Below are 21,174 nucleotides of genomic sequence, written 5' to 3'. Positions count from 1 at the left end.
TCTTTGCTGTTCTCGGGCAAGCCTGTGTAAAAAGTGCTGCGATACTTAAGACTAGGGGTGGGACGATATACTTTGGACACGATTCTGTTATTATCACGATCCTCGATCATTGCCATCCTACCGGTATTGCCGTTCTATATCATTGAGGATTGCTATTTCATTTTACCACAATGGAAATACTTCAAAACATTCTACAGAAATACTACAAAAATACCACTACAATAATACAATCAAATGAAAATACTACCAGAGAAATATTATGACAAAAATACCACTAAAGTAATACTGTAATACAAAAATACTACTAGAGAAATCGTATGACGAAAATACTACAAAAATAGGTACGGCAGTAATACTACAAAATACTTCAAATAAATTACAATGGAGGTTCTAGAAAACTACAACAGAAATACTACAAAAATACAGCTACAGTAATACTGTAATACAAAAGTACTACTGAATAAATCATACGACAAAAATACTACAAATATAGTATGGCAGTAATACTACAAAATGCTTCAAAAACATCACAATGGAGGTTCTAGAAAACAGAAATACTACAAAAATACCACAATAGTGATTCTATAATACAAAATATTACTAGAGAAATATTACGGCAAAAATAGTACTACAGTAATACTACAAAAATACCACTACAGTAACACTAAAATATAAAAATACTGTCAGAAAAATATTATAAAATACTCCAAAAATACTATTAGAGTAATGCTACAAAATACCACAAAAATTCTACGATGGAAGTATTAGAAAAGTACAACAGAAATACCGTAATACTATCATACAAAAACACTAATAAAGATATTATTATGACAGAAATACTACAAAAATACCACTACAATAATACTAAAATACTAAAATACTAACAGAGAAATACTACGAACAAGAATATGACTAAAACACTATTACAATAATACTAAAAATAACTACAAAAACGCTTAAATAGAAGTACTAGAAAACTAACACAGGAACACTTCAAAAATACTACAGATATACATAAACAAATATGGATTTACTACTAATGCAGAAATACAGAGGTATTAGAAAAGTACAACAGAAATCCGACAAAAATACCACTACCGTAAGAGTATAATACAAACATACTACTAGATGATGACATAAATATAATGAAAAAAGTACCACTACAGTAATACTATAATTTAAAGATCCTACTGGAGAAATATTACAACAGAAATACTACAAAAATACTGTGACAGTAATACTAAAAAGTACAAATAAAATTCTACAATAGAGGTACTAGAAAACGACGACAGAAATACTACAAAAACACCGCTACAGTAACACTGTAATACACAAGTACAACTAGAGAAATCGTAAGACAAAAATACTACAAAAATAGTAAGGCAGTAATACTACAAAATACTTTAAAAAAATTACATTGGAGGTTCTAGAAAACTACAACAGAAATACTACAAAAGTACCACAACAGTGATTCTATAACATAAAAATATTGTCAGAAAAATATTGTAACAAAAATACTACAAAAATAGAATTACAGAAATACCACTCCCGTAAAAGTATAATACAAACATAATACTAGTGAAATATGATGACAAAAGTACCACTACAGTAATACTATAATACAAAAATCATACTGGAGAAATGTTACAACAGAAATACTACAAAAATACTGCTACAGTAATACTAAAAAAATACAAATAAAATCTACAATCGAGGTACTAGAAAACTACGACAGAAATACTACAGAAACACCACTAGTCAAGTCAAGTCAAGTCATTTTTATTTGTATAGCCCTAAATCACGAAGAGTCTCAAAGGGCTTCACAGATTGTTACACTATATTACACAAACTATTTTCAAATACAAAAGTACTACTAAATAAATCGTATGACAAAAATACTACAAAAATACCACTACACTAACACTATAATACAAAAGTACTACTAGAGAAATCGTATGACAAAAATACTGCACAAAAAGTACGGCTGTAATACTACAAAATACTTCAAAACAATTACAATGGTGCTTCTAGAAAACTACAAAAGAAATACTTAGAAAAATACCACATCAGTGATTCTATAATACAAAAATATTACAAGAGATATATATTTGGGCAGAAAGAGTACCACAGTAATACTACAAAATATTACAGACATACTACAAAAATACAGTAGCACTATCATATGAAAATACTGTCAGAAAAATATTGTGACAAAAATACAACAAACATACTTCTACAGTAATACAACAAAATACTACAAAAATCTACAATGGAAGTAATAGAAAAGTACAACAGAAATACCGTAATACAAAAACACTAAAAGAGAAATCATTATGACATATGGCATTGGGATCCTCGGGTTGAACCAGGTCTTTGTGATGATGAAAATACAAGAGTGACAAATTTCGCAGTTTCTCACAAGTTGTAGCTCCAGGTCATTCGCATATTGGGTAATGGATCTGCCGTTGGTGGGATACAGGCTCGGCAGGGATGGTTTGTTTCATAGCGGTAGGCTGGACCTGCAGCACTGCTATTGCTTTCTCTCCCACCACCGCCTCTCTCTCTTCCCTGACCCGATAAAAATCCACGGAGCACCCTCTGGTGATTAGCATTTATTTGCTTTGTTTGACTGACAGCGTACACCAGCCTATCACAGACACACACGCCCACCCAACACACACTTACAAAGCCCACCGCAACCTGCCCTGTGATAACATCTGCTGCGTGTTGTCTGCTGCAGAACCAAACACAATGAAAATCCCAAAAGGATCAAAACTGTCATTGCGATACTATTCTATATTACGTTCGAAATATGAATCCCAATGTTATTGGGGCCCCGGATGCCTGCAGTCAGGAATTCTCTGGAATTCCCTGGCGCTCATTCTCACAGTTTTCTGTCAAAATATTTTTTTTTTCATTCCTCTCCTTTTACCTCTTGCAGTACTGTAACTACTCTTTCTCTCACCCTTCACTGACCTCCCTTAAAAATACTGAGTTCTAGTACTTTTGGTAGGTTTATATATTAATAAACGCTCAAAATAAGGAGAACATTTTGAACTTGCAAGGAAAACAGGAGAGGACTGTACAAAACTTGCAATGCCCAATTGAAACCAATGAATACATTCTGGAATATATTTTTTTCCTTTTTCTAAAATGTATTTAAAAAAAAAATGATTCTATCTTCAAGTATGTGACTTATCATATTAATAGTCCAAAATTAAAAGACAGATTTTTGGGTTATTCGTTAAACCAGATTTAGAATACCAGAAAGGAAAGAAGGAGAAAAAAAGGAGAAAAATAGATTCAAAAAAAGACAACGAAAGACTGTGATGATGAAATCAAACTGATGTGACAGGACCAGAACGGAGACAGGACCCACTTGCGTTACGTTTTATTGGTCGCTCTGAACGCAGAAGTGGATCTTCCGTGGCGAGCGATGGCAGTGTCGGGAACAGAAAACGGGTCAGTAGCCGGGACAGGAGAGCAAAAACGTGGTCGAGGTCAGAAGCGAGTCGAAAGCTAGGAAAGGAGAGTAGACTTGGTCAGGGACAAAAAGAGGTCAAAAGTCGGGACGGGAGAGTAGACGTGGTCAGTATCAAAAACGGTCGAAGCCGGGGGACAGGCGGGAGCAAAAAACAGGCGTGAGTCAGGGTCAAAAAAGGCTTGCCTATTGTTAACTGAGGTTCGCAGACGGACTGACAATTGGGACAGATAGGAGTGGGTTTCAAATAGGGAAAGGGAGCCAATCAGTGTCCGAAGCAGTTGGCGCCAAAGGAGCAGACGTAGGTCAGGATCAAAACCGGTGTGTCAGAGTCGAAAAAGGCTTGCCTAGTATACACTGAGGTTTACAGACGGACTGATAATAGGGGGTTGATAGGACAATAGTGGCAGGGAGCCAATCAGAACCCACGGCAGGACCATCACATTGTAATCATGACATGATGTTAATATAAAATCAACAAAAGAATGTGATGATGAAAATGTAAATGTATAATTAACAAATAAGTGGAAAGAATATTCTTAACATCATAATAAACCTCTCGTGTGCGTGTCTGTTTCAAAGATTTAACAAAATAGCTTCTTTATAATATTGAGTCAAAGTGAGTATGTAAACAAAATTGAAGAGAAGGTGTCACGGTTGCCATGGCGCCCAATTGGCCCCACCCGTGTGGCGCCAGCTGAAGCTTGTTGAGGGATTAGCTCCCTGTCAGTATTTAAACTCGGTCCTGTCAGTCCTCTTTGGTCGGTCCATCTGCGAATCTATTTTTACACCTTTTCCACCTGTCCCGTTTTCTGCTCTTGTTTGTCTCCCGCTACGATCTGTTTTGATCTCGACCACGTCTGTTCTCCCGCCCCGAATCAAGATCCATTTTTTATCTTGACCACGTCTATTCACCTTTCCTGGCTTTCGACTTGTTTCTGATCCCGATCACGTTTTTGCTCTTCTATCCCGGCTACCGACCCGCTTTTTCCGTTCCCGTCACCGCCATCTCTTTCCGAAGTCCCACTTCCGCGTCTGAGCAACCTGCTCCCCGCGACCAGCGATCTCCGGATCGTGTGTGCAATCCTTTCTCTTCTTCCCAATAAAACTGTGAGAAACATTACGCGCGTGGGTCCTGTTTCCGTTCTGGTCATGACACCAGATTGAAAAAAGCTTGTGGTTTTCAGGGTGGGATTGGAATGTGATAACAGGTGTGGGTGCAGGAGGTCTGGCAGGCTTTGTGCTGAGCGTGAACTGGCCTCCCAAGAAGAAACGGAACTCTAATGGCTAGCTTGAACTTGAAATGAAATGAAATGATCTTTTCAAGTCAATGACTTCCCAAAGCGCTTTACAGTGCGCTTCACATTTCCCAATAGCGGCCGTGCAGCCATGTAAGGAGCTAACCTGCATATTGGGGGTTTTAGGGGTTCAGTGTCTTACCCAAGGACACTTTGACTTGTAACAGGGAGGAGCTGGGTTTCGAACTGGGATCCCTTGATCCCAAGACGAGCGCTCTACCTCCTGAGCTACTGCCGCCCAAGACTTGTGAATCTATCTATCTATGGTATCTATGGTATCTATCTATCTATCTATCTATCTATCTATCTATCTATCTATCTATCTATCTATCTATCTATCTATCTATCTATCTATCTATCTATCTATCTATCTATCTATCCATCTATCTATCTATCTATCTATCTATCTATCTATCTGTCTTTCTCTTTCTCTCTCTCTCTCTCTTTCTCTCTCTCGCTCCCTCTACCTATTTATCAATCTATCCATCCATCTATCTATCTATGGTATCTATATCTATGGTATCTATGGTATCTATGGAATCTATCTATCTATCTATCTCTCCCTCTCTCTCTCTCTCTCTCTCTCTCTCTCTCTCTCTCTCTCTATCTATCTATCTATCTATCTATCTATCTATCTATCTATGGTATCCATATCTATCTATGGTATCTATGGTATCTATGGTATCTATGGTATCTATCTATCTATGGTATCTATGGTATCTATGGTATCTATGGTATCTATGGTATCTATCTATCTATGGTATCTATGGTATCTATGGTATCTATCTATCTATCTATCTATCTATCTATCTATCTATCTATCTATCTATCTATCTATCTATCTATCTATCTATCTATCTATTTATTCACTATCTATCCATCGATCTATCTATCGAATCTCAGTCAACACTAGGCAAGCCATTTTCGACCCTGACTCCCACCTGCTTTTACTCCCGTCTGTCCCGCGGCTTCGACCCTTTTTTGATCCGAACCACATCTACTCTTCCGTCCCGGCTTTTGACTTTTTTTGTCTCTGATCACGTCTACTCTCCTTTCCTGGCTGACGACTCGCTTCCGACCCCGACCACGTTTTTCTTCGCCTGTCCCAGCTACTGACCCCTTTTTTTATGTTCTCGACACCGCCATCGCTCGCCACGGAAGATCCACTTCCGCGTTGTGAGCGACCTGCTTCCCGCGTCCAGCAATCCCTGTGGTCAATCCTTTCTTTTTCTTCCAATAAAACTTGTGAGAGACGCAACGCAAGTGGGTCCTGTCTCCGTTCCGGTCCTGACAGTACGGAGTGACTGAGGAACGGGCACAGGTGATTCACATCAGTAAACATGACACAGTAAGGAACCACTATTCCCTACTTTGCTGTCCACACAGTCGTAATAAAACTAAGAAACTATATATATGTATACTTCAAAGAATATTACGAATATTGAAAAGATGAAAAAAACAAGATTAACTCAAGATGAATCAAGGCAATGTGGTGAATTGTTGGATCAGCAGCCATTTAAGAGTCTGATAGCAAAGTAGTGGCACTTCGGTGTCGAGCGAGGATAATCGTAGGCAGCAGGGATACTGGTCGATAGCCGGGACGGGAGAGCAAGGGCGGTATCGAGTCCAGAAAAGAGGTCGGCAACAGGTATCAGGCAGGAAACAGGGCAAAATAGGTCGATGGTCGGGATGGAAGAGGAGGGCAGAAACGGGTCCAGAAACAGGTCGGCAACAGGTATCAGGCAGGAGAAAACAGGGCAGGAAAATGTTGGAAGGTATGGAGCTTGCCTAGCTGGGAGCATAGGTTCACAAACAGTCTGAGAGCTTCCTCTTGGAAGCCGGGGTTTTAAAATGAGTCTCTGTCCTGAGGGTAGGACTGTAAAAGGACTGGGTGAGGTCCTGAATGATGGAAGTAGCCCCCCTGTGGACTTTGTGGCGATATATACTCTGCAGAGAGGGCGGTGGAGTCCATTCTTAACCACTCTCTGCAGACGTTTGCGGTCCATGGCTGTGATACTGCCGTACCAAACAGCGATGCAGCTGGTTAGGATGCTCTCCATGATGCAGCTGTAGAAGTTCCTGAGGATCTTCCAAACTTTCTCGAAGTACAGTCGCTGTTGAGCTTTCCTGACCTGCTCTGTGGTGTTGAAGGTGCAGGTTGTTTTTGCTTCTTTAATCCACTACAATAATACACGACCAAATAATATGTAAAATTGTGCAAAAAAAATGACTTAAAGGAAGGGGGGGAAGTAGAACAAAAAAGAAAATAATACCAAAATGAAAAAGTTGTGAAAAGCTGAGACAAAATAAACAAAAGGAAGAGAAAAAAGAAGGAACAATTCAGAGAAAAAGCCAGAAAAAAGAAAAGAAAAAAAACAAAGTAAAAAAAGTAAATAGAGAACAAAAAAAGTAACAGCTTGGAAAAAATAAACACAAAGGAATTAAAATAGAAAAAATCAGGGAAAAAGAAGAAAAAGTGTGTGTTGCATTCAAATATATTCTTATTATACCAAGTGAATCTTGTTGCCAACATTGTACTTTCACTAAAAAAATGTGATTAAATACTATTCTGTATCGTGAACTGATTAAATAAGCCCCCAAAATTTTAGTATTGTGCAACAAAAGATATCAGGAAAAAAAAGAAATCTTGTGAAAAAAATTATAAAAAGAAATGACATTTGAAGGCCTGCAACCTTTGCAATCGTACATGAGTCAATTCATTCAAAAGTGAAAAATAATTTTGCATTGCCGGAAACTCAGAAAAATGTAACGTGATGTCAAGTTTTGGACATGTTTGATAATGACTCAGTTGCCACACTTGGGATTGCCGTTGCTCACTGTTGTTTCAAGCCTTGCTCACCGACTTTGAGTCAACCCTCATGGAAAATTACAGGGAACATTGACCTTGACCGATATTACTGTTTCCCCTGTTTTCTTTCACATACCACTCCGATATTTGGATGGACATTGCTTTCGAGTGCAACGGTCCTCAAACACGGTGATGTTACAGGAGGTCCCAAGCGCATACCGTTCCATAAAAGCGCAAAATCCTACCCCACTTGGCAAACTTGTCCACATACTTCTGTCATATAACCTTTTCTATGGAATTGCCCCGTTTTACCACGACTCCTCCGTGTCCTGCGTACTTGATAAACTCGTCTGTGAGTATTTGTCTGCACGGCAGTGTACATTTCCCTCTTCTTGCCGCCGTCCCGGACGGTCCCTCTATTTGTTTTAGCCGTTCTCGATATTTCACACGTTATGCTTCGTCTGGCATCCGCAGACAGGCTCGGGAGCCCAGCGCCTCCATTTCTGGCCGGGGGGCACACGGTGGATTCTCAGCTACTCTTCTTTCTAAAGCCCATTCCGATTTATCGGCACATAGAGAGAAATCAGTCCAGAAGTGTTCTTTTAAACATCCAAAAATGATTCATTGGGAAAGAGGGAAGTTATAACTTAAGGGGCTGTGGTAAATTCCAAATCCCAAAGGCAGTGTTCTGGTTTTCCCTCGTCCCTGCGTCCTAGACGCATCATTTTTGCTGGGGACGCATAGTCTCAAATCAACGTGCGTCCCATATTGACACCAAATTGTCATTATTACCCGATGACTTTTTTTTTTCACAAAGATTTACCGCACTGTTCTGTTTTGTCCCGGAGTTTTTGGACAACGCCATTCTGTCACGAGGTGGAAGGGGTGACCGGACCAGAACGGAGGCAGGAGGCAGGAAGGGAGAACTCAATTGCGTACGATCAAAGCTTTTATTTACCAAAATAAAAGTTGTCCAAAAACTCCGGGACAAAACAGAACAAAAACATTCTTACACTCAGAATGGTCAGGTACAGGTTTCCTCCGGCTTAAACTAAACAGGACAAGGCATAACAGAACGGAAAAGGTGTAATGAGCCAACGCCCGCAATACCCACCACCCAACCCTTAAATAGCAGCCACGCAATTAGCTGATCGATCTGCTTCAGCTGGTGACCAGGGGGCGGGGCAGACCGGTCGCCACGGCGACCATGACAGTTGTGGTGCTTGTCGGCGAGGGAAGGTGAAAATCAACACAAAATCGGTCATTTCTTCAGTGTCGGTAATAAGTCGAAACATAATGCAGAAAGTGATAACAACGGCAATAATTTTGTTTTAAAAAAACTGCGGCGAAAGTATTCGGAAGATCGCGGAAGCAAGGAAAACACGTGTGTTGAAGTGAACGATTCGACGAAAGAAAATAAACAAAAGAATACTCCTAGCAAGAAAAGGACTTTTCTGCCAAAATGGACTCAATTATATTCCTGGTGACGTTTTGAGGAGGATGATAATGGATTGGACCTTGAGAAGGGATTACAACTGTGGCGGGACAGCAAACCACGAAGAATATATGAACTGAAAAATCTGAAGTGATAACTGATTTGCATAACCAATAAACTGTGTTGATTAAAACTGGGATATGAGTGAGATTGGAAATACTACGTTTAAAACTATGCTTAACTTTTTTGTTATTGTTGCTATTATTATATCAGAACTGTTATTATAAATATTATTTTTATTTATTTTTATTGTCACAATGAAATTTAGTGACAAGTAGCGTACATAACAACGTTGTATGCTTGAAATAAAGTTTTTTTCAGTCTTTTTGTAGTATTTCCATCGTAGTATTTTTGTCATATTTTTTGAGTGTTTTTGCAGTATTTTCCATAATAGTCTTGTTATTACTTAAGTAGTATTTTTGTAGCATTTCTAGCATAATACTTCTGTGGTATTTCTCTGGTAATATTTCTGTAGTAGTATTTCTGTATTATAGTATTGTCGTAATGGTATTTTTGTAGTAGCGCTGCGGAGGTGTTTTTAAATTACTGCCATTGTAGTATGTTTGTGGTATTTCTGCTGTATATTTATGTAATATCTATCAAAGTATTTATGAAGTATTCCCATGGCCGTATTTTTGTACTATTTCTGTCGTATTTTTGTAGTATTTCCATCGTGGTATTTTTGTCATATTTTTTGAGTGTTTTTGCAGTATTTCCATAATAGTCTTGTTATTACTTAAGTAGTATTTTTGTAGCATTTCTATCATAATACTACTGTGGTATTTCTCTTGTAATATTTCTGTAGTAGTATTTCTGTATTATAGTATTATCGTAATGGTATTTTTGTAGTAGCGCTGCGGAGGTGTTTTTAAATTACTGCCATTGTAGTATGTTTGTGGTATTTCAGCTGTATTTTTTTGTAATATCTACCAAAGTATTTATGAAGTATTCCCATGGACGTATTTTTGTACTATTTCTGTCGTATTTTTGTAGTATTTCCATCGTTGTATTTTTGTCATATTTTTTGAGTGTTTTTGCAGTATTTCCATAATAGTCTTGTTATTACTTAAGTAGTATTTTTGTAGCATTTCTATCATAATACTTCTGTGGTATTTCTCTTGTAATATTTCTGTAGTAGTATTTCTGTATTATAGTATTATCTTAATGGTATTTTTGTAGTAGCGCTGCGGAGGTGTTTTTAAATTACTGCCATTGTAGTATGTTTGTGGTATTTCTGCTGTATATTTATGTAATATCTATCAAAGTATTTATGAAGTATTCCCATGGCCGTATTTTTGTACTATTTCTGTCGTATTTTTGTAGTATTTCCATCGTGGTATTTTTGTCATATTTTTTGAGTGTTTTTGCAGTATTTCTATAATAGTCTTGTTATTACTTAAGTAGTATTTTTGTAGCATTTCTAGCATAATACTTCTGTGGTATTTCTCTGGTAATATTTCTGTAGTAGTATTTCTGTTTTATAGTATTATCGTAATGGTATTTTTGTAGTCGCTCTGCGGAGGTGTTTTTAAATTACTGCCATTGTAGTATGTTTGTGGTATTTCTGCTGTATTTTTATGTAATATCTATCAAAGTGTCACGGTCGCCTTGGTGACCAGTCTGCCCCGCCCTCTGGGCAACAGCTGAAGCAGTTTCCACTAATTGTGTGTCTGATTTAAGGCTGCATTGTGGGCTCTGCGGTTGCGGGTTCATTACTACTCATTATTCACAATCCCGGTCTGTTATGCCTTGTCCTGTTTTAGTCTGTTATGCCTTGTCCTGTTGAGTTCGTGCCGGAGGAACTCTGTATTGTTCTGTTTTGCCCCGGAGTATTGGGCGACTTTTATTTTATTAAATAAAACCTATGGATCGTCAACGCATTTGAGTTCTCCCTTCATGCCTCCTGCCTCCGTTCTGGTCCGGTCACCTTCCACGCCACCACGGCTCGTGACAGAATGAACCCGCCAACAAAGAGAACTCAGCGAACGATCCCAGCGCGACTTGGGGAGAGCTGGAGAGCGCAGTTCGGCAGGCGCCTACTGAGTTGGCCTTCCCTGCTCGTTCGAACCACGGCCCCGCCCGTCGTGGCCCTTGCTGTGCCTCGAATCGACTCCCGGGAGGAATTGACGCCTGCCTGTTCGACTCTCATGCCTGCCTGCCCGACTCCCGTGCCGATTGCCTGCTATTCCGTCTCCCCTGCGTGCCAGCCCGACTCCGACTCCCAAGCCTGCCTGTTCGACTCCCAAGCCTGCCTGTTCGACTCCCAAGCCTGCCTGTTCGACTCCCAAGCCTGCCTGTTCGACTCCCAAGCCTGCCTGTTCGACTCCCAAGCCTGCCTGTTCGACTCCCAAGCCTGCCTGTTCGACTCCCATGCCTGCCTGTTCGACTCCCATGCCTGCCTGTTCGACTCCCATGCCTGCCTGTTCGACTCCCATGCCTGCCTGTTCGACTCCCATGCCTGCCTGTTCGACTCCCAGGCCTGCCTGTTCGACTCCCAGGCCTGCCTGTTCGACTCCCAGGCCTGCCTGTTCGACTCCCAGGCCTGCCTGTTCGACTCCCAGGCCTGCCTTGAGTCTCCCTGTACTGATTTTGTTCAGTCTTTCCTGTCCTGTCTTGTCTGTTCTGAATCTGTTCCCCCCTGAGTCTGACTCTTCTGAACCTGAACCCCCTGAGTGCGACTCTTCTGAACCTGAACCCCCTGAGTGCGACTCTTCTGAACCTGAACCCCCTGAGTGCGACTCTTCTGCATCGGCCTGTCCTGAGTGCGACTCTTCTGCATCGGCCTGTCCTGAGTGCGACTCTTCTGCATCGGCCTGTCCTGAGTGCGACTCTTCTGCATCGGCCTGTCCTGAGTGCGACTCTTCTGCATCGGCCTGTCCTGAGTGCGACTCTTGTGCATCGGCCTGTCCTGTTTACCTGTTCTGATTTTGCCTGTCCTGTTTACCTGCCCTGATTTTGCCTGTCCTGTTTACCTGCCCTGATTTTGCCTGTCCTGTTCTCGTCGGTTCTGCCTGTCTGTTATCCCCTGGCCAGTTTGCCCACCAGACCCCCTCCCTGCCGAGCGCCGATTCCGATCCGCCCGACGCAGATGGCGCCTGCCTCTCCCCGTTCCTGCGTGTTCGGAGGAGGGAGCGGGGTTGCCCCAATCGTGAGCGTCGAACCATTCCGGGGCGTGAGGTTGTAATTTTTTCTTTTTTGGGACCTCGGGAGCTGTCCCTTAAGAGGGGGGCTCTGTCACGGTCGCCTTGGTGACCAGTCTGCCCCGCCCTCTGGGCAACAGCTGAAGCAGTTTCCACTAATTGTGTGTCTGATTTAAGGCTGCATTGTGGGCTCTGCGGTTGCGGGTTCATTACTACTCATTATTCACAATCCCGGTCTGTTATGCCTTGTCCTGTTTTAGTCTGTTATGCCTTGTCCTGTTGAGTTCGTGCCGGAGGAACTCTGTATTGTTCTGTTTTGCCTCGGAGTATTGGGCGACTTTTATTTTATTAAATAAAACCTATGGATCGTCAACGCATTTGAGTTCTCCCTTCATGCCTCCTGCCTCCGTTCTGGTCCGGTCACCTTCCACGCCACCACGGCTCGTGACACAAAGTATTTATGAAGTATTCCCATGGCCGTATTTTTGTACTATTTCTGTCGTATTTTTGTAGTATTTCCATCGTAGTATTTTTGTCATATTTTTTGAGTGTTTTTGCAGTATTTCCATAATAGTCTTGGTATTACTTAAGTAGTATTTTTGTAGCATTTCTATCATAATACTTCTGTGGTATTTCTCTTGTAATATTTCTGTAGTAGTATTTATGTATTATAGTATTATCGTAATGGTATTTTTGTAGTAGCTCTGCAGAGGTATTTTTAAATTACTGCCATTGTAATATGTTTGTGGTATTTCTGCTGTATTTTTATGTTATGTCTACCAAAGTATTTATGAAGTATTCCAATGGCCGTGTTTTTGTACTAATTCTGTCGTATTTTTGCAGTATTTCCTTTGTAGTATTTTTGTAGGATTTGCTTTAGTATTTTTGTAATATTACTGTTGATGTATTTTTGTAGTGTGCTCTGTTTTGCAGCAATTGTAAAAGTAGTATGTAATGTAGTAGTATTTTTTTAGTATTTCTATAGTATTTCTTTTTCTTTTTAGAATAAAGCAATATGATACATTAGATCTCTGGCACTAAGCAACTCAATTTTTGTAGCAATTTTGTAGTATTTTAGTGTTTTTGTCGTATGCCCACAAAGTGACAATGGCAGTGACAATGACCAAGTTGGCACAAAAATAAAAACATTTTTTTGCTTGTACTTTATTATTTAATGCATATATATATATCGTCATTGTCGCGGTTGCCATGGCGCCCAATTGGCCCCGCCCGTGTGGCGCCAGCTTTTATCACGGTTGCCATGGCGCCCAATTGGCCCCGCCCGTGTGGCGCCAGCTGCAGACTGTTGACAGATTAGCTCCCTGTCAGTACTTAAACTCTGTCCTGTCAGTCCCCTTTTGTCGGTCTGTCTGTGAATCTCTGTTTTTACACAACAAGCCCTTTTTCCCCTATTCCTCATGTTGGTCCTAGATCAGGGGATGGTGTAATAATGGTCTGAAAAAATAGTCTGTGTAATAACCTGTGAAGCCCTTTGAGACTCATTGTGATTAAGGGCTATACAAATAAAAATGACTCGACTTGACTTGACTATCCCGTGTTTTTGCTCCTGTTTGTCTCCCGAATTAAAACCTGTTTTGATCTCGACAACATCTGTTCTCCCGTCCCGAATAACGATCCGTTTTTTGATTCACGTTTTTGCACTTCCACCCCGGCTACTGACCCGTTTTTTTCCGTTCCCGACACCGCCATCGCTCGCCACGGAAGTCCCATTTTCGTGTCTGAGCCAACCAGCAATCTCCGGATCGTGTGTGCGCTCCTTTCCCTTCTTCCCAATAAAATTGCGAGTAACGTTACGCGAGTGGGTTCTGTTTCTGTCCGGCCATTTTTGTTTGGTGAGCCGGATTCTATGCAATGCATTTTTTTCCACGCGCAATAAAAATGCTCCAGTTTTGCTGGTGGTCTCCATTCCATTGCGTCATGACATTAAGGTATGTCGTGTGTTTTCAGAGTGAGCTAAACTGACCTAGTCAGACTTTCATCAAGCGTCTGCTGAGTTATTTTTCTAACTCTAATTTTGGTTTGGACCAGTCAGGCTCTTTTTCAGGTGTCGCCCCAAAATCCTGACTTTCGAATTCCAGCCTGTTGGTTCTGCCAATACGCCCCAAAAATTCCATGACCCCAACTATGTACAGTCAATCTCTAACCGGCATCATCGGAGTAACTTTGAGATGGAAATGGTTTAACCCAGGGGTAGGGTGTCACGAGGCGTGGTGGGGTCGAAGGAGTGATCGGACCAGAACAGAGGCAGGAGGCAGGAAGGGAGAACTCAATTGCGTGACGATCCATAAGTTTTATTTAACAAAATAAAAGTTGTCCAAAAGTCAGGGACACGACAAACAAAAACATTCTTACAATCAGAACAGAACGGTACCGAGTTCCTCCGGCACGAACTCAACAGGACAGGGCTTAACAGACGGAAAATGTTTAAACCTAAAACAGGACAAGGCATAACAGACCTGGGATTGTGTAGATATGTATAATGAGCGAGCACCCGCAAAGCCCAGAATCCAGCCTTAAATAGCAGACACAATTAGTTGAACTGCTTCAGCTGTTGCCCAGAGGGTGGGGCAGACTGGTCACCAAGGCGACCATGACATAGGGAACCTATGGCTCGGGAGCAGGGTTGGGTAGGGTTACTTGAACTGGATTACTTTCAATGACTTTTGGATGACTCCAATACCAAATATGCTAAAAAAAGACAAAAGAAAGTAAATATGAATAAAATGATGACTCACAACGCGTGGTAAGCTTTCTCTCCTGGCTTTGATCTCTTTGATCTTTGATATTAAACATATCGAACCATCTCATTAGCAGATAATAATATAAAAAATGAAAAAATAATCTTCTGCCACCTACTGATATGGATGAATGTTACAGTTTATTGGCTAATCAATGAAACTGTTTTTCTTTCTTTATGCAAAGATAAAATTGGCCAATTTCCAGCAGACCCGACACACAGGTTGTAAAACCCTGGATTAAATCATTTAATTTAAGAAAGACCAATTGAACAAAATATTGTGTGATCCTGAACGAAACCAAACGTGATTCTAGAAAAAGAACATCAGTTATCAACAGGGTTGGGTAGGGTTACTTGAACTGGATTACTTTCAATGACTTTTGGATTACTCCAATACCAAATATGCTAATAAAAGACAAAAGAAACTAAATATGAATCAAATGATGACTCACAACACGTGGTAAGCTTGCTCTCCTGGCTTTGATCTCTTTGAAAACGAACATAAAATGCGACAGAAACAAAATGGAAATAAATCCAAACATCATTTTTGCCGTTACATTTATTTCGTTACTCCCCAAGCCACATGCTAACAAGTTATGCAAACAAATACAAGCTAACGGCTGCAGGCTAACAGCAACTTGCTACCGAGTCAGGCCAAAAGCTACAGGCTAACGGCTACTTGCTAAGAGTCAGGCCAACAGCTACAGGCTAACTGTTGCATGCTAACGGCTACATGCTAACAAAGTATACTAACGGCTACTTGCTAACGAGTCAGGCCAACAGCTACATGCTAACCACTAAGTGCTAATGGTTACATGCTCACGGCAAAAGGCTAACAGTAACATGCTAACAGCTGCAGGCTAACAGAAACTTGCTAACGAGTCAGGCCAATAGCTACAGGCTAATGGCTACATGCTAACAGCTGCATGCTATCAGCTGCATGCTAACAGGGTTGGGTAGGGTTACTTGAACTGGATTACTTTCAATGACTTTTGGATGACACCAATACCAAATATGCTAATAAAAGACAAAAGAAACTAAATAGGAATAAAATGATGACTCACAACACGTGGTAAGCTTTCTCTCCTGGCTTTGATCTCTTTGATCTCCGGCAAAACGAAGATAAAATGCGACAGAAACAAAATGAAAATGAATCCAAACAGCTTGCCAACATCATTTTTGCCCTTCCATGTATTCCGTTACTCCCCAAGCCTGCACAAAATTTAGTCATTTTATTTAATTTTATTCATTGGTCCATATGAAGCCGAAACAACTTAATGCAGAATTTTGATAAGAAACCATTTAAACCAGGGGTGTCAAACTCATTTAAACGCGGGGGCCACACGATAGAACAAACATTCTGTCGGGGGCCGGACGAGTAGATTAAAGAGAAAGAAAAAGAGATAAAGAAATAAAAGAAAGAGGGAGGGAAAAGGAGAGAGGGCGGGACAAAGAAAGAAAAAGAGAGAGAGGGAGAGAGCGTGAGAAACAAAAGATAAAAAGTCGTGAGAGAGAAAAGAAAGGGAGAGGAAGAAAGAAATCCAAAGAGAAATAGAAAGACAGAAGGAGAGAAAAGAGAAAAGAAAGCGCGAAGGGTATGAAGAGAGAAAGAGAAAAGAGAGAAAAGGAAAAAAGGAAGTTAGAGCAAAAGAGGTTAAAAGACACAGAGAGTGAAAGAGACAAAGAGCAAAAAAGGAAGAGAAAAAGAGAGACACAGAGAGTGAAAGAGACAGAGACAGAGTGGGAGAAATGGGGTGGAAAAGAAAGAAAGAGAGAGAGAGAGAGAGAGAGAGAGAGAGAGAGAGAGAGAGAGAGAGAGAGAGAGAGAGAGAGAGAGAGAGATACAAGTACAGTGTCTTTGTTCGAGGCACCTGGCTTTGGCAACACCAAGTTGAAATATTTCAACCTGCAGCTTGTTTTTCTCTTGCACTTCTCTGAGTGTTGTCTCGCGGGCCGGATTCAATCCCTTAACTGGCCTGAATTGGCCCTCGGGCCGCCTGTTTCACATCTGTGATTTAAACTAATAAATAAAAACGCCACCAAACAATTTTGATTGGGTGAGCAGTGCAGGTGGGCGGATCCCTGCACACAGCGCAAGGCACTTCCTTCTCTCTCTCTTTCGCTCAGTGCAGTGAATATGACGATATGCTGATCGTTTGCAGTCATTTGTGACATTTTTACAAAAGAACTTTGCATGCACATTGTTTTGAAACCGTTATTAAGGACAAATTTCATTTGGAGACGCATAGTGTCAAATCAACGTGCGTCCCCGGGACGCAACCTGTTTGCCACAAAATTGTCATTATTACCCGATTACTTTTTTTTAACAAGGATTTACTGCACTCCAAACTTTTCTTCAGGCAGATCCGCCATTGTTGTTTTGGTCTCGCGGTTCATGCAGATCCGCCATTGTTGTTTTGGTCTCGCGGTTCGAGTTTTCGTCCGCACGCCGATCTCGGCCAACGAGATCTCGTTGTGTAGTGAAAGGAAGTCCGTCTTTTTTTAGAGAACCGGCTTTTTTGGCTCAACTCATTAAAAAGAGCCGTTTTTAATTCCAAATCTTGATTTGCCCAAGAATGCCCGAAGAATATTCCTTTTTATTTAAATTGATTGATGTCCATCCATACTTTTAGGTTAATTAATTCACGGTTAATGCAGCTTACCAAATCAATAAAGTTATAATTTGAATAGAAAATGTTAATGTCTTCTGCAAATATCACTAATTTTAATAGTTTTTTTACCACAGAAATATTACAAAAACTGCGATGGAAATATTAAAAAAAATGCTACTGCAAAAATAGCGCAAAACTAAAACTACAGTTATACTGTTAAAATATATCAGAAATACAACAAATATACCACAATGGCAGTAATTTAAAAATACCTCCGGAGAGCTACTACAAAAATACCATTACAAAAATACTATAATACAGAAACATTAAGAATATCATTAATATATAACTTAAATAACTTTGGACCCAGGATAGAGCCCTGTGGTACTCCACAACAGATGTCCAAGTATTCCGTCAAATAATGTTCTTGGAAAGGTCTTAAGAAGACTTAAATTTGATTGGCAAATCCTGGGGAGACCCTGAATATCCCATATAGTTTATATTTTAGATGTGAATACTTTATATTAGAGGTAAATGCTTTGTTTTTTTCGATTTGTCATTTTTTATACTGTATACTTTGCCGACTGCAGTGTAACCCCAATTTTGTTGTTGTAACACAATGATAATATAAGCCAGGGGTGTCAAACTCATTTGAACTCGGGGGCCACACATCAAAACAAACATTCTGTCAGGGGCCGGACTAGTAGATTAAAGAGAAAGGAAAAAAAAGAGGAAGAAATAAGAGAGAGAGGGAAAGAAAAGGAGAGAGGGCAGGACAAAGAAAGAGAGAGAGGGAGAGAGCGTGAGAAACAAGAGAGATAAAAAGTCATGAGAGAGGGGGAAAAGAAAGGGAGGAGAAGAAATAAATCCAAAGAGAAAGAGAAAGACAGAAGGAGAGAAGAGAGGAAATAAAGAAATCCAAAGAGAAATAGAAAGACGGAAGAAATCCAAAGAGAAATAGAGAGAAAGAAAGAGAAATAGAGAGAAAAAAAGAGAAATAGAGAAAGAGAAAGAAAGAGAAATAGATAAAGAGAAAGGAAGAGAGTGAGAGAGAAAGAGAAAGAAAGAGAGATAGAGAAAGAGAGAGAGAGAAAGAGAAAGAGAAAGCAAGAGAGAGAGAAAGAGAAAGAAAGAGAGAAAGAGAGAGAAAGAAGGATAGAAAGAAAGAGAGAGAAAGAAAGAAAGAAAGAAAAAAAGAAAGAAAGAAAGAGAGAGAAAGAAAGAAAGGAAGAAAGAGAGAGAGAGAGAGAGAGAGTGTGTGAGAGAGAGAAAGAAATACGAGTACAGTGTCTTTGTTCGAGGAACCTGGCTTTGGCAACCTCAAAGGGACACATTTCAACCTGCAGCTCATTTTTCTCATGCGCTTCTCTGAGTGTTGTCTCGCGGGCCGGATTCAATCCCTTAGTGGGCCTGATCTGGCCCGCGGGCCGCCTGTTTGACACCTGTGATATAAGCGATTCTGGTTCCCTTTTCAAAAACAAAAACAATGTAGGGAGTAAGAATAACCAACGCTTCTATTTTTCTACTTTTCACTGATGGTTTTCTGTGAAAACATGCGCTTTCACACAGTCGTCTGGGACGGGTTTGGTGAAGAAACAAAGACAAAAGAAATGGGGTGAAAGAGCGTCAGGAACTTTCTATACACTCCCACTGCGAGACTCCAAACAAACTTTGTGCTAGTCCACGCATAACAACAGGAGAGGGAACTCAGTGGGCAGTTTCCCTCCGTCTGGCATTAGTGTGTTCAGCAGTTACTTGTCAAACATGCTCAGTGTATTGCTGTATTGCACATGTCCGTCCTGTCGGTTTCCTGTCCGGCTCACGTTCCCTGTTTGTGATGTGCATTTGTGTGCAGGGTTGGGTAGGGTTACTTGAACTGGATTACTTTCAATGACTTTTGGATTACTCTAATGCCAAATATGCTAATAAAAGACAAAAGAAACTAAATATGAATAAAATGACTCAATTTTGTGCAGGCTTGGGGAGTAACGGAATACATGCAAGGGCAAAAAGCTGTTTGGATTGATTTTCATTTTGTTTCTGTAGAATTTTATGTTCGTTTTGCCAGAGATCAAAGAGATCAAAGCCAGGAGAGAAAGCTTACCACGTGTTTTGAGTCATCATTTTATTTATATTTAGTTTCTTTTGTCTTTTATGAGCATATTTGGTATTGGAGTCATCCAAAAGTCATTGAAAGTAATCCAGTTCAAGTAACCCTACCCAACGAAATTGGACGTGACACTCCAGTTTCACATTTAACAGAGAGGATAAAAGAAAACAAAGAAGATAAAGGAACAAATAGAATAGAATAGAATAAAATATACCTTTATTGTCATTGTGACAAAATGGGTTGAACATATTGTGACAACCAGGGTTGGGTAGGGTTACTTTAACTTGATTACTTTCAATGACCTTTGGATTACTCCAACACCAAATATGCTCATAAAAGACAAAATAAACTAAATATGAATCAAATGACCAAATTTTGTGCAGGCTTGGGGAGTAACGGAATACATGGAACGGCAAAAAATGATGTTGGCAAGCTGTTTGGATTTATTTTCATTTTGTTTCTGTGGCATTTGATGTTCGTTTTGCCGGAGATCAAAGAGATCAAAGCCAGGAGAGAAAGCTTACCGCATGTTGTGAGTCATCATTTGATTCCTATTTACTTTATTTTGTCTTTTATTAGCATATTTGGAATTGGAGTCATCCACAAGTCATTGAAAGTAATCCAGTTAAAGTAACCCTACCCAACCCTGGTTATTTTATAATATGGCTTATTTGTGTTGCAATTCAAGTGTAGGACAAATCTGTTGCTGGTGAGGGGAAATCAAAATTTTTTAGGTCTCATTAAAGAATGTATGAAAAAACCCTCGATCCATTTAAATAAGTCATTGTTCTTGCATGGTTTCGCTTTTGTTTGCTGTGACACTCTGACAGGGTAGGGTTACTTTAACTGGATTTGAGGTGGCGCCCCCTGCAGACAACAACCTCCTCCGCAGGCTTGCCCGAGTAGGTTGGGCAGCCCGTATCCCGAGTAGGCCAGTGTAGTGAGAGCAAAGATACAACAAAGAGAGAGAGAGTTTATGCTTCAATACCGTAATTTTTCAAAAAAAAAAGATGAAGAAGTCCCTTCATCATTGTCGAGACAGAGAGGGATGACGTTTCGTGCAGGACGAGGATCGCCATGAAGACCCGAATCATGAGATACCTTTACCGACTACATCTGGGGCTTTTAAAGACATGTAGTTTGCAGGGTTGGGTAGGGTTACTTTAACTGGATTACTTTCAATGACTTTTGGATGACTCCAATACCAAATATGCTCATAAAAGACAAAAGAAAGTAAATATGAATCAAATGACTCCATTCTGTGCAGACTTGGGGAGTAACGGATTACATGGAAGGGCAAAAATGATGTTGGCAAGCTGTTTGGATTTATTTTCATTTTGTTTTTGTGGCATTTGATGTTAGTTTTGCCAGAGATCAAAGAGATCAAAGCCAGGAGAGAAAGCTTACCATGTGTTGTGAGTCATCATTTTATCCATATTTACTTTCTTTTGTCTTTTATAAGCATTGGTAT

The 21,174-nt window shown here is 40.2% G+C and overlaps 1 protein-coding gene across 1 annotated transcript in view; it reads left to right on the top strand.

The window, feature by feature from the left end:
• The window catches only part of LOC148368370 (A disintegrin and metalloproteinase with thrombospondin motifs 5-like), a 60,155-nt gene that overhangs the window by 12,242 nt on the left and 26,739 nt on the right, over positions 1 to 21,174 (top strand). The gene's annotated exons all lie outside the window — the stretch shown is intronic.

The sequence above is a fragment of the Urocampus carinirostris genome, chromosome 3, assembly GCF_059441175.1.
Source record: "Urocampus carinirostris isolate Australia breed hairy pipefish chromosome 3, RoL_Ucar_1.0, whole genome shotgun sequence".
Taxonomy (NCBI): Eukaryota; Metazoa; Chordata; class Actinopteri; order Syngnathiformes; family Syngnathidae; genus Urocampus; species Urocampus carinirostris.
The sequence above is the reverse complement of the archived record's forward strand: the minus strand, read 5'-3'. Positions and strand labels throughout refer to the sequence as shown.